Raw genomic sequence first — 13,498 nt, forward strand, 5'->3', positions numbered from 1 at the left:
TGTGGGATCCAGAGTTTGGAGATTCCCTATATCCTTGTTTATTAGGTCTTTGATGATGTGTTCTATAGCTTTGCATATCAGACTCATCAAGCTAATGGGGAGATAGTTCCCAGGGTCTGTAGTTGCTCCTCCTTTGTGGAGAGGGATGACTGTAGCAGTGCACCATTCAGTAGGGACAAAGCCTGAGGTGAGGCTTTGGTTGAACAGGGCACACAGGTGAGGTGCCAGTTCACTCTGTAGTTCATGTAGAACGCAGCCAGGGATGTTGTGAGGTCCCATAGAAGCTGATTTCTTGGCCTTGGACAATGCTGTTTTAACCTGAGCAGCAGTAATACTGGGTGCCTGGCAATCTACTGGTATTGTGATTGGTCTTTTGGTGGGAGAGAGAGGGGCAAAGTTGGCACTGAATCTGTCGGCCAGTATATTAGCAATATCTGTTGGCTTGGTATAGGAGGTACCATTGTACAGTAGCTGAGAGCAAATCTGAGTATTGCCGTGGCGATTCTTTACATAACTGTAGAAGGCCTTGTGGTTGTCTTTACTGTCTGCTGCAATTCTGATTTCATAGCTAGCTTTAGAGGATTTGATGAGGGATCTCAACATTTTGTTGAGGTTGATAAGGGAGTTTTTCCAGTCTTGGGACTTCACCTTATTCGGCATCACTTTCCTCCTTCTGTTGTAGAGTTTGTTTATGGCAGGGGACCACCAGATTGGCTTCCTGTTTTTGGAGGAGAGCATCTTGGTTCTGTTGGGTATGGCGAGATCCATATATTTGTGTACGTGTTCGTACAGTGCATTGGTGTGTGATTTGGCAGTCATGCAACTATTCTCCATTTGCATGGGTGCCGTGAAGTTAGCCACCTCTGTTTTTAGGAGCCCAGAGTTAGCTTTGTATAAGTTTTTCATGGTGATTACCTTTGTGGGGGGTGGGTGGGGGGTGGATGGGGGGGTATGGATTTCCAAGGTGATTAGTTTGTGGTTGGATCTAACCAGGGAAGAATTGACTATTGGTGTAGAGCAAAGGTCACCCGTGTTAGTAATGACCAGGTCAAGGATGTTTCTACCTCTAGTGGGGGTAAGAACAAGCTGGTCCAGGGCACTGGAATTAATGAATTTCAGGAAATGTTGGGCAAGTGTATTGGTACATGAGTAGTTTTGCCAGTTAATGGAAGGTTAGTTGAAGTCGCCCAGTATGAGAGTGTTAGGTTGGACCCTAATATTCTCCAGGGTGCTTAGGAACGTGGAGTGTGAGTCTTGGGACATGGTTGGGGACCTATAACAGGCTACAACCTGAATTGCTGTCTTACCCGATGTTAGCTGCCCCTGAAGTAACTCAGATACATTATGTTGGGCTACCAGTCTGGTGGTGTGCACATCCTTTATGAATATGGAAACACCACCGCCTTTGGTGCTTCTGTCCAAGTTCTGGGGCCTAAAGGTGTGGAATGAGTTATAGCCTGGTAGTGCAGGGGTGCTTTCTGCTGCCTTGAACTAGGTGTCTGTTACAGCATAAATGTCGATGTTCTCTATTTTGAGGAGTGGTTTGAGTGAGTGCATTTTAAGATTTCGACTTCTAGCTTTGAGCAGCATGACTCTCAGATTGCATTTGTTTGTAGCTGTTATGGTGGTAATTTAGTCTTTGGAACACCACCTAAAAAGGCACTATAGGGGTGACAAGAGCCTTGGCCAGTATCTGGAAGCACAGGGGTGACAGATGCAGGCCATCTCTGGCAAAGCATCGAGGTCTGTCAATCATGTCATCCCAGGCAGATAGATACTGGATCCCCTTAGAATGACACCAGAAACTTAGCCAATTGTTGAAATCAATCATTTTTTTGCTTGCACTGTGGTATCATTCTGGGTGATGATAGGAGGCTGCTTAGGGCTATTGTTATACCCACCTGGGGTACTTAATCTGAGAGCTCTTCCATGTCTCTTTTCATGTAGTCCAGGGAGGTACATCTCAGGTCATTCACACCCATATGTACAATGACAGAGTCATATTTGTACCTGTTGTTCAGGGACTTGAGTGCATCCGTTATGTGGCAGATCTTAGCACCTGACAGGCAGCTGACTGTTACTTTCTCCTTATTCAGCATAGTGAGTGGGACATCAGTGTGCCTCACTATCAAGTCACCTATAATAGTATGTTGGGCATGCTGTTTACATTAGGAGCTTTGGCTGAGTGGCACACTGTTTAGGAGAGTTATGTGTCTTGTGATTAGTGTTCTGTTGTGGTGGTCGAGTGCATTTCTGCCTTGGAGGTCTCTGCTGTTTGGGTAGATTTTTATTGAGAGCATAAATGCAGCTGTTTTGTTAACTAAAACGCAATGCAGATGCCAAGAAAAGCAATCTCAAGCAAATTAAAAATGCAGCCATTTTGTTAACTAAAACACAATGCAGATGCCAAGAAAAGCAATCTCAAGCAAATTAATAAATGCAGCTGTTTTTAACTAAAATGCAACGCAGACACCAAGAAAAGCAATCTCAAGCAAATGAATAAATGCAGCCGTTTTGTTAACAAAAACGCAATGCAGATGCCAAGAAAAGCAATCTCAAGCAAATTAATAAATGCAGCCGTTTTGTTAATGAAAACAACAATGCAGACGCCAAGAAAAGCAATCTCAAGCAAAGCAATAAATGCAGCAGTTTTAACTAAAACACAATGCAGATGCCAAGAAAAGCAATCTCAAGCAAATTAATAAATGCAGCCATTTTGTTAATTAAAACAACAATGCAGACGCCAAGAAAAGCAATCTCAAGCAAAGCAATAAATGCAGCAGTTTTGTTAAGTAAAACACAATGCAGATGCCAAGAAAAGCAATCTCAAGCAAAGCAATAAATGCAGCACTTTTGCTAACTAAAACACAATGCAGACGCCAAGAAAAACAATCTCAAGCAAATCAATAAATGCAGCAGTTTTGCTAACTAAAACACAATGCAGTAGCCAAGAAAAGCTATCTCAAGCAAATCAATAAATACAGCAGTTTTGCTAACTAAAACACAATGCAGACGTCAAGAAAAGCATTCTCAAGCAAATCAATAAATGCAGCAGTTTTGCTAACTAAAACACAATGCAGATGCCAAGAAAAGCAATCTCAAGCAAATTAATAAATGCAGCAGTTTTGCTCATTAAAACACAATGCAGACACCAAGCAAAGCAATCTCAAGTAAATAAATGCAGCAGTTTTGCTAACTAAAACACAATTCAAGAGCCAAGAAAAGCAATCTCAAGCAAACTAATAAATGCAGCAGTTTTGTTAAGAAAAACACAGTGCAGATGCCAAGAAAAGCAATCTCAAGCAAACTAATAAATGCAGTTTTGTTAACTAAAACATAGTGCAGATGCCAAGAAAAGCAATATCAAGCAAATTAATAAATGCAGCAGTTTTGGTAGCTAAAACAGTGCAGACACCAAGAAAAGCAATCTCAAGCAAATTAATAAATGCAGCAGTTTTGTTAGCTAAAACACAGTGCAGACACCAAGAAAAGCAATCTCAAGCAAATAAATAAGTGCAGCGCTTTTGTTAGCTAAAACACAATGCAGATGCCAAGAAAAGCAATCTCAAGCAAAGCAATAAATGCAGCAGTTTTGTTAACTAAAACACAACGCAGACACCAATAAAAGCAATCTCAAGCAAAGCAATAAATGCAGTTTTAACTAAAACACAATACAGATGCCAAGAAAAGCAATCTCAAGCAAAGCAATAAATGCAGCAGTTTTGTTAACTAAAACACAATGCAGACACCAAGAAAAGCAATCTCAAGCAAAGCAATAAATGCAGCAGTTTTGTTAACTAAAACACAACACAGACACAATAAAAGCAATCTCAAGCAAATTAATAAATGCAGCAGTTTTGTTAACTAATACACAATGCAGACACCAAGAAAAGCAATCGCAAGCAAAGCAATAAATGCAGCAGTTTTGTTAACTAAAACACAAGGCAGACACCAAGAAAAGCAATCTCAAGCAAAGCAATAAATGCGGCAGTTTTGTTAACTAAAACACAATGCAGATGCCAAGAAAAGCAATGCCAAGCAAAAGAATAAATGCAGCAGTTTTAACGAAAACACAATGCAGACACCAAGAAAAGCAATCTCAAGCAAATCAATAATTGCAGCTGTTCTGTTAACTAAAACACCATGCAGATGCAAAGAAAAGCAATCTCAAGCAAATCAATAAATGCAGCTGTTTTAACTAAAACACAATGCAGATGCCAAGAAAAGCAGTTTCAAGCAAACCAATAAATGCAGCTGTTTTAACTAAAACACAATGCAGATGCCAAGAAAAGCAATCTCAAGCAAATTAATAAATGTAGCAGTTTTGCTAACTAAAATACAATGCAGACTCCAAGAAAAGCAATCTCAAGCAAATTAATAAATGCAGCAGTTTTGCTAACTAAAACAATGCAGACGCCAAGAAAAGCAATCTGAAGTAAATTAATAAATGTAGCAGTTTTGCTAACTAAAATGTAATGCAGATGCCAAGAAAAGCAATTTCAAGCAAACTAATAAGTGCAACAGTTTTGTTAACTAAAACACAGTGCAGATGCCAAGTAAAGCAATCTCAAGCAAGCTAATAAATGCAGCAGTTTTGTTAGCTAAAACAGTGCAGACACCAAGAAAAACAATCTCAAGCAAATTAATAAATGCCGCAGTTTTGTTAGCTAAAACACAGTGCAGACGCCAAGAAAAGCAACCTCAAGGAAATTAATAAATGCAGCAATTTTGTTAGCTAAAACACAGTACAGACTGCAAGAAAAGCAACCTCAAGCAAAGAATAAATGCAGCAGTTTTGTTAGCTAAAACACAATGCAGATGCCAAGAAATGCAGTCTCAAGCAAAGCAATAAATGCAGCAGTTTTGTTAACTAAAACACAATGCAGATACCAAGAAAAGCAATCTCAAGCAAAGCAATAAATGCAGCAGTTTTGTTAATAAAAACACAATGCAGACACCAAAAAAAGCAATTTCAAGCAAAGCAATAAATGCAGCAGTTTTGTTAGCTAAAACACAATGCAGATGCCAAGAAAAGCAATCTCAAGCAAATCAATAAATGCAGCTGTTTTAACTAAAACACAGTGCAGATGCCAAGAAAAGCAATCTCAAGCAAATCAATAAATGCAGCTGTTTTAACTAAAACACAATGCAGACGCCAAGAAAAGCAATCTCAAGCAAATCAATAAATGCAGCAGTTTTGTTAACTAAAGCACAATGCAGACGGCAAGAAAAGCAATCTCAGCAGATCAATAAATGCAACAATTTTGTTAACTAAAACACAATGCAGATGCCAAGAAAAGCAATCTCAAGCAAATCAATAAATGCAGCAGTTTTGTTAACTAATACACAATGCAGATGCCAAGAAAAGCAATTTCAAGCAAATCAATAAATGCAGCAGTTTTGTTCACTAAAACACAATGCAGATGCCAAGAAAAGCAATCTCAAGCAAATTAATAAATGCAGCAGTTTTATTAACTAAAACACAATGCAGACGCTAAGATAAACAATCTCAAGCAAATCCATAAATGCAGCAGTTTTGTTAACTAAAACACAATGCAGATGCCAAGAAAAGCAATCTCAAGCAAAGCAATAAATGCAGCAGTTTTGTTAGCTAAAACATAATGCATACACCAAGAATAGCAATCTCAAGCAAATCAATAAATGCAGCAGTTTTGTTAGCTAAAACACAATGCAGATGCCAAGAAAACCAGTTTTGTTAACTAAAACACAATGCAGATGCCAAGAAAAGCAATCTCAAGTAAATAAATAAATGCAGCAGTTTTGTTGATTATTACTGATAACAGATTAAATACCAAAAAAATATACTTATAGGCTTTCTGTATCCAGATGTCTATTGAATCAGTCACAGCTTGGCCACAAAGAGCAGTTAAGATACTGATACTGTCTCACAGAATTGTAACTCCTTATACAGTAGTATAAAGGAAAACTTAAGAGCCTCAGGGAATCAGATAACACAAAAAGCTGTGCTCACACCTTAGGTAGGCTGGCTTCAAAAGAAGGTAGACAACCCCCGCTATGAAACCAGCTGATCAGGATCTAGACACTGACCAGAAATATCAAGCAGATAAATAACAGCACTGCAGTAAATGACTGCAGTGGTGGTGCTGCGGTAGCGTTGTCACCTCACAGTAAGATGTCCTGTTTGATTCTCAGCTTGAGTGTCTTCTGTGTGGAGACATGCGTGAATGGGCGTACCTTCGTTGAAGGTTGTGCGTCAGAGCTGGCAACTCCGCATGTAAAAATCTACTGCCAATCATTAGCAGACCGGACCCGGGAAAAGCCGAAAGACACAACAACTGCAGTTTTGTTAACTATCAGTTTTTGTTTTTTGCAACCTTCACAAGTGAAAAATCAAACAAGTATTCCATACCTGATGCTAATGCAATAACATTTGGCCATTAAATGTCTATGCCATTTCATGGAGAAATGCTATTCTGGGGTTTCCTCCCTTTTACTTTTGTCCCAAGAATATTGCTGACGGAAAGCAGGGAGAAAAAGCAAGGTGTATTCTGATAACCCCTTTCTGGCCAAGATAACTATGGTTCTCCCAGCTAGTCCAAATGAGCAAGGAGGGGCTGTTGCCAGTGTTAAAATTATGTACTTATCAGAAGTCACAGATGCACCCATTCTGTTATTTAATACTTACATAATATCTCTTTGCTAAACCATAGCAAGGAGCTCTGCTAACTGATTGCTACAGTTTCTAACACAAAAACTCTATCATTTAAGCAGCTGGATTGTGATCATGGCTTCTTGAATGATTATTGATCGGAACCTCTTCTGCAGTGCTAATGTGAGCCCTTAACAGCTTATACCTGGGGTAATCTCCACCCTTACTGCTGTGGCTTTGACAAGAGTACAGCTCTCTGCTTGGGGAAAGCAAAACTCTGTGTAAGTCTAAATAAGTAATTATACTGCGGCAATGATACTGTTTTTCATAAAGGTGCTTGTAATGGAAATTATACTTTTATCTGACTCTGGATTACAATAAATTACAATAAATACAGGTTAATCTCAAATGATACTCTGACTTTCTGAGAGGTAGTTCTAAATTCAGTAGATAATAGAAAATTTCATTCCCCAAGACAAGATAATTTCTTTCATGGAGAGAAGTATTCCATTGTCACTCATAAAAGCAACAGTTCAGAGTTTGAGACATGTATCTTGCTGCTGTTTGATGGGCCATAATCTAGCACCAGGCTGCTTATTTTCTGGAGGCCACAGTTGTGCTACTGAGTTGGAAAGAATTCTTGATGGTAGAATCACTGCATCTTGTCTAAAGTCCCACTGTTTCTTTATACACCATCCACACAACAGTATTTAACAGCAAATACATTATGCATTGGTAGCCTACTTCAAAATCTGTCAGTACAAGGTTAATGTTCTCCACCGAAAAGATCCCCTTACATCACCGTGAAGAAAATGATAGTAGTTGCATGAGATCTGAATGCATTTCAGCACAGTTTTCAACCATGTTTTAAGGAGATATGTATAATACTAAACTAATGTAGCACATCAGAGCAGGGACAATTTATTGTCAACTTTGTATTGAAGTTACGTTAATATAGTAATAGGTAATCTATCACAACTTGATCCTAGTGGCAGTCACTTTCATGACAGCAAAATTTGGGGCAGATTTCCTCAGCAGACATGCATCCATAGATTATAAATGGAAGCTAAGCACCTCTTGTATCAAAATGTGTATCTTCCGAGAGTGTGAAAAGTGGGGTAGTTTGCTACTCTTCTCATTGCACAAGTTTTAGTATTTGTTCCCATCATCACCCAAATGCTTGGAAGCCGGAGACTTTCTGATTACTTGGAATCAAAAATTGGTATATACCTTACTTCTAGTTTCACTGATTCAGAAACTCTTAAAAGCGAAATTGGACAGGGTGGAACTGATCTTTTTTTTTTAATCAAGAAACATTGTTATTAAATTATCGGTTATGACATAGGCAATCATGCAGTTATATAAATGAAAACAAAGCATATTGACATATTTTCAGTTGCAAAAATTATACATCACTTATAATCTGTCCAATCATTGTCAGTTAAACATTACAATGTTCATTCAGTTCCTGCCTCCCCTTAAACTTCATTCCTCCTCCAAAACATTATTCTGCATGTTTTGTTCCCACAATTTCCATTTTTCTATGTAATTTGTTCCTTCCGTTTTTTAAAGATCCCACTTCTGTTTGTTTTATCTCTGTTACTATATTCAGTAGTTCTAGTACAGTTGGTTTAGACTTTGAGTTCTATTTTCTAGTAGTTGTTTTTTTTTTACAGCCACCAGAATTAAACTCAGCAAGGCCTTACTATATCTAGGCAATTCTGATTCTGTATCATTACTCAAAAAAGTCATTTCCTTAGGGTGGAACTGATCTGATATTCTTGGCTTGGCCAAGACAGTTATGATCTAATAAGCAGAGATCCTTGTTCAGTAACCTTTTGGAATGATGTCTCAAGCATTAAAACCACTCAGTAAAACTTGTTCAGAGTCCCTTCCCCTTTCCCATAATGCACCATTTATCTGTCACCCTCCAGATATTATTCATAAGATCACTGTTACAGTATAACTAACTAACGGAACTTGTCTGCCAGGGTAACAGTATATATGGCCATTCTACAAAGCTCAGGCTCATTTCTTGTGTGCTGTATGCCTGACTTTAACATGAGCTGATGTGCTGGTATATGACAGATATGGCCATTCTACAAAGCTCAGGCTCCTTTCTTGTGTGTTGTATGCCTGACTTTAACATGAGCTGATGTGCTGGTATATGACAGATATGGCCATTCTACAAAGCTCAGGCTCCTTTCTTGTGTGCTGTATGCCTGACTTTAACATGAGCTGATGTGCTGGTATATGACAGATATGGCCATTCTACAAAGCTCAGGCTCCTTTCTTGTGTGCTGTATGCCTGACTTTAACATGAGCTGATGTGCTGCTATATGACAGATATGGCCATTCTGCAAAGCTCAGGCTCCTTTCTTGTGTGCTGTATGCCTGACTTTAACATGAGCTGATGTGCTGGTATATGACAGAGGTACAGTCTTTTCTTTCTTTTTTATTGAGGGATGTACATTTTTTCAAAAACTCAGAACTTTCTTGCTGCTAGTCTGCATATATTCAGATTTATGTCAGCATTCCATCTAATTATTCATTTTGGTCGGCTTCAGTGCAAACATCTCAGGCAGATAAGTACCACATTAGGGACCCTTTCACTTTTGAAAAACTCTGTATGAAACTTTCTTATCTTTGTCAGAAGAAAAGGGAAGTGTGGCTGTGGGTATCAGGCTTCATACAAAGAATTTCAATCCATATGTTCATGGAGGAATGAATTCTGTCAAGAATACCCTAGGTCTGGCCAGTATGCCAAAGCTCAGGCTGTTCTTCCTCACATGCCGTACATCCAACCTTACACCTATGCATGAGGGCTGCATGTTGGTATGTAAGGGATGTAAAGTGCCAAAATCCTCCAAACTTTCTTGCTGCTGAAGAAACAAAACATCATCTATGCCTTGGTCAGTCAGCCATTTGAATGATTCAGATTTTCATGGCTAGCAAAAGCTAAGTACCCTGAATTTCAATTTTCTGCATTGTAATTTTGTTAATGTCATCAAGTAAATGCCTCTGTGGTAGGCAAATTCTCTACAAAGGCAAGCATTTACAGGACTTTTTTTTTTTTTTTTGGTTTAGGAACTGAGCGTATTTGTGATTGTACCAATTATCAGTCGTTTGTTCTCAAAACCCTAAGGAGCCAGCTTTCTCCTCTAAATATTTATTTAGAAAATAAATGGCTGAAAGCTCCTGCACAAGCCACTATTTCCAATGAAGTTCCCATCTTGGACATCTCCTAACAACAGTTTACTGTTTTGCCTTTTGAGCTTCCCACTGCTCGAAGAGTATTTATGAAGTGTACATATCCAGTAATAGCATTCTGCAGACTCTGGGGTATCTGTTTTTACCCTAACCCAGACAATTTCCTGATTCAAGCACTTCTCACCACAAAACTGTTCACTATTTAAGCTCACAGTCAGTCTTTTTAAGAACCAGGGGTTCACCTTGAATTTCAAGAAGTTCAACATTCTTTCTTTTTACTTTCTGGTGTTCTTTAGTTGTCTTCTCAAATCATTTCTGGTGATAGCCTTTCTTCCTTCAGACAAGTTTATATTAGCAGACTACTTTCTATCCCTGCAAGCCTATCTCTGACCTCTGAAAGCGGCATTCTGAGAGCACTGTGGTATATGACATACAACATTCATACGATTTTGTTTGCCAAACTGCACGAGGAAAATCAAGTTGTACCTAAAGAGCATAATGGTTCATCACTGCTATCCTCTGTCCTGTCCCAATCTTCTCCTGCCATTTGTGAAGAAAGATACACTGGTGGATCACACAAATAAACCTGAATCCAGGAGTTCCATTTCAAATTCCACCTCTCTGCAAAGTGTCTCAACAAATGCATCAGACAGAGCCTGGAGGTCTCGTTCAAAGATTTCAACGTGTAGGGAATTTCATTGAAGAAGGGGACAGAAAACATACAACTATAAAAGAAGCATATCAACAAACTGGTTGAAAATCTTACCCCTTATCCAGGCCTGCAAGGTAATGGCTTGGGACATTGCAATTAAACCCAACCTTTTTCTACAAGCAATTTGCATTCCATCAGAATTGTAAAGCTTGTCAGATCACCTAAACAGAACAAGTGTAGACTCCCACAAATGGATGTTAATTGGGGGGGGGGGGGTCTTCCTACAAATTGTCCAGTAGTGGAGTATTGCACAGATCTATTTGCATCTAGTCTGAATATTCAGCTCAGAATATTTTGCTCCTGAACACCTTGTTAGGATGTTTGGGCAATGAACGCCTTCTTCACTGGGAAAGGGAATTCCTGTATGTTTTTCCTGTTTTACAAAAAGTCCTCCTGAAAATTACAATCCCAAAGTTCTCTTGATGACTCCATTTTGACCCAAGCAGCACTATTTTCCCTTCTCTTTCAACTGAAAAGGGCAGTCCTCAATTACTCCCACATAGGATGGATTTTCTCGCGTAACAGAAGGGCTGTTTCATTCACTTAAACCTGAAGACACTAAACCTTACAGTTTGGATGATAAACTTTTGATTTCTTTTTTCACTTGTATTCTGAAGATGTGCAACAGGTTTTAAAGGAGGCTAGAAAACATGCAGCTAGAAACATACAGCTAGAAAATCATACATATCCAAAAGGAAAAAATGTTCTATTTTGTGCCACAGGAGCGGATCAGATCCTTACCAGTTAGAGATACCTTTTATCCTCTAGTACCTATGTGAGCTGCTCATATTGGCTCTGGCATACACTTCCATCAAGGTACATATGTCAGCCATCTCAGCCTGTCTTCCCTTAGATCCATCCATCTCTTCACATGCTAGAGTCAAGCAGTCATGCCACCGAAAAACACCATTCCTCCTCCATTTTGTGCTTGAGAAATTGACTCTGGCACATTTTGAACAAGCTTCTTCAGCTTCTTTAAAGTTTGTTCATGGAAAACTGTTATTGTTGTTGCTTAAACTTCACTATAAGAGTTGCTGAGTTACAAGCCTTGAAGTCTGTCCTTCCTTTTTTGGTTACCACAAGGATGGAGATTCCTTTAGAACTAATCCATCTTTTAAGCCCAAGGTGGTAATGGTAATTAGAAAATCTAATCAGTTTTTTATCTTCCTTGATGACAAGAAGCAAGAACTTCCAGTATTTAAACATAATGTTTCCAGATGGATATCTCTTGCAATCTCCTTTTGCTATTCCTTTCATGTTAAGTCTTTCAAGTAGTGTCAAAGTTTATTCTACAAGAGCTATGGAGACTTCAGAGGCCTGTTTTCAAAGGCCTAGACCCCAACTCCATTGAAGAAGTGACTACTTGGTCATCCATTCACACCTTTGCAAAACATTTCAGAATTGATGCTCTCTAGAACAAGAACTGCTTTTACCAGAACCATTCTCCAAGGGTTGCTTAACTATAGTTCATTTGCGCTTACCATTCTTACTAAAAAGCTTTGGGAATGATCCCATTTGTCAGAAATACTGAAACAGTGATCTGATGATGAACACAGTACAGTTGTATAAGAACTTAGCATAGCAGTAAATGTTCAAATAAATCACTGCTGCAGTATATACACCCTCCGTCCATCACCTTTTTTTCCTTCTCTTTTGACCTAGGTGGAATCCTTATTTACCTACCATTCCCCCTCTATTCCTTGTGTTATCTGAGTCTTCCCTTATACTCAGCCTCGATAACTTGCTTGGGAAAGAAAGCTCTGAATAGTTCATAGTTCATAGGTTCATAGGTAGGTACTAGGCTATTGGCCCTAGGGCCTATATAAGCCTAGCCAAAAAGGTACCCTGGCTTTCGCCACCCAAGAAAATTATTTTACTGTGCCCCTGTCAAGCAGAGCCACAGAAGTGATCCCCGGGGTGAATTTCCTATCTCCCATCCAATCATCAAGATTTTTCTTGAACAGTGCTAATGAGGAGCTTTGTTTGATATAGATAGGTAGTTTGTTCCAGAGCATGGGAAATCTCTGGGACAGGAATCTATCCCTACAGCATGTTCTGTTTATTGTGGTGACAAGGTTTAGGTCCCTAGAGTGTGTAGTTCGGAGGGATTGGGATTTCTTTAAGTGGAGGCTCTGGGTTTGACATAGATTTGTATGTTAGGCAGAGATCACCACTGAGTAGGCGATATGCGATGGAGTAAAGCTGGAGTTTTTTGAGACGGTCTGCATAGGGCATCTGTTTGTGGCCGGTAATCCTCTTTGTGAGGTATTTCTGCGGCCTTTCCAGTTGTTGTAGATGTCTTGTGAGGTACATATCAAAAGGGGTACTGTATTCTATAATGGGTCTAATGAGTGACGAGTAGAGGGGAACAATGACCTCTTTTTTTCCTGGATGAGAAACCTTTTGTGATGAGGTGTGCCATGTAGAAGGATTTCCTGACTACTGTGGCGATGTGATTATCAAAGGAGAGACTACTGTCCACCTGTGTCCCAAGGTCTCTTATCACACTTTCGGTGTTAAGTAGACTACCACCTATGTGGTAGTTCATGGGTGCAGAGTTTTTACCAAAAGGGATGACAATGCACTTTTTTGCCATTGAGCTTGAGGCCATGGCTTTGACACCAGGCATCTGTCTCAGTAAGGCCCTTTTGTAGGATGTCCACATTGTTAGGAGTTTTGATTATGGCTCCTAGTTTGCAGTCATCTGTGAACTTCGTTAGCCAAAGACCTTCTGTGTTAGCCTGTACTTCAGAGAAATAGATACCAAACAGGAGAGGACCCAGGACTGAACACTGTGGTACTCCACTTGTCACTGGTCTGAAGTCGGATTTGGAGCCTGCTACTTTCACAGTGTGGGTTCTGTCAGTGAGGCAGTTGGCAACACATCTTGTGACATAGAGATTTATACCTAGTTTAGTGAGTTTATCTATAACTCCAGAGTTGGG

The sequence above is a fragment of the Protopterus annectens genome, chromosome 5.part0, assembly GCF_019279795.1.
Source record: "Protopterus annectens isolate FY-2018-M chromosome 5.part0, PAN1.0, whole genome shotgun sequence".
Taxonomy (NCBI): Eukaryota; Metazoa; Chordata; order Ceratodontiformes; family Protopteridae; genus Protopterus; species Protopterus annectens.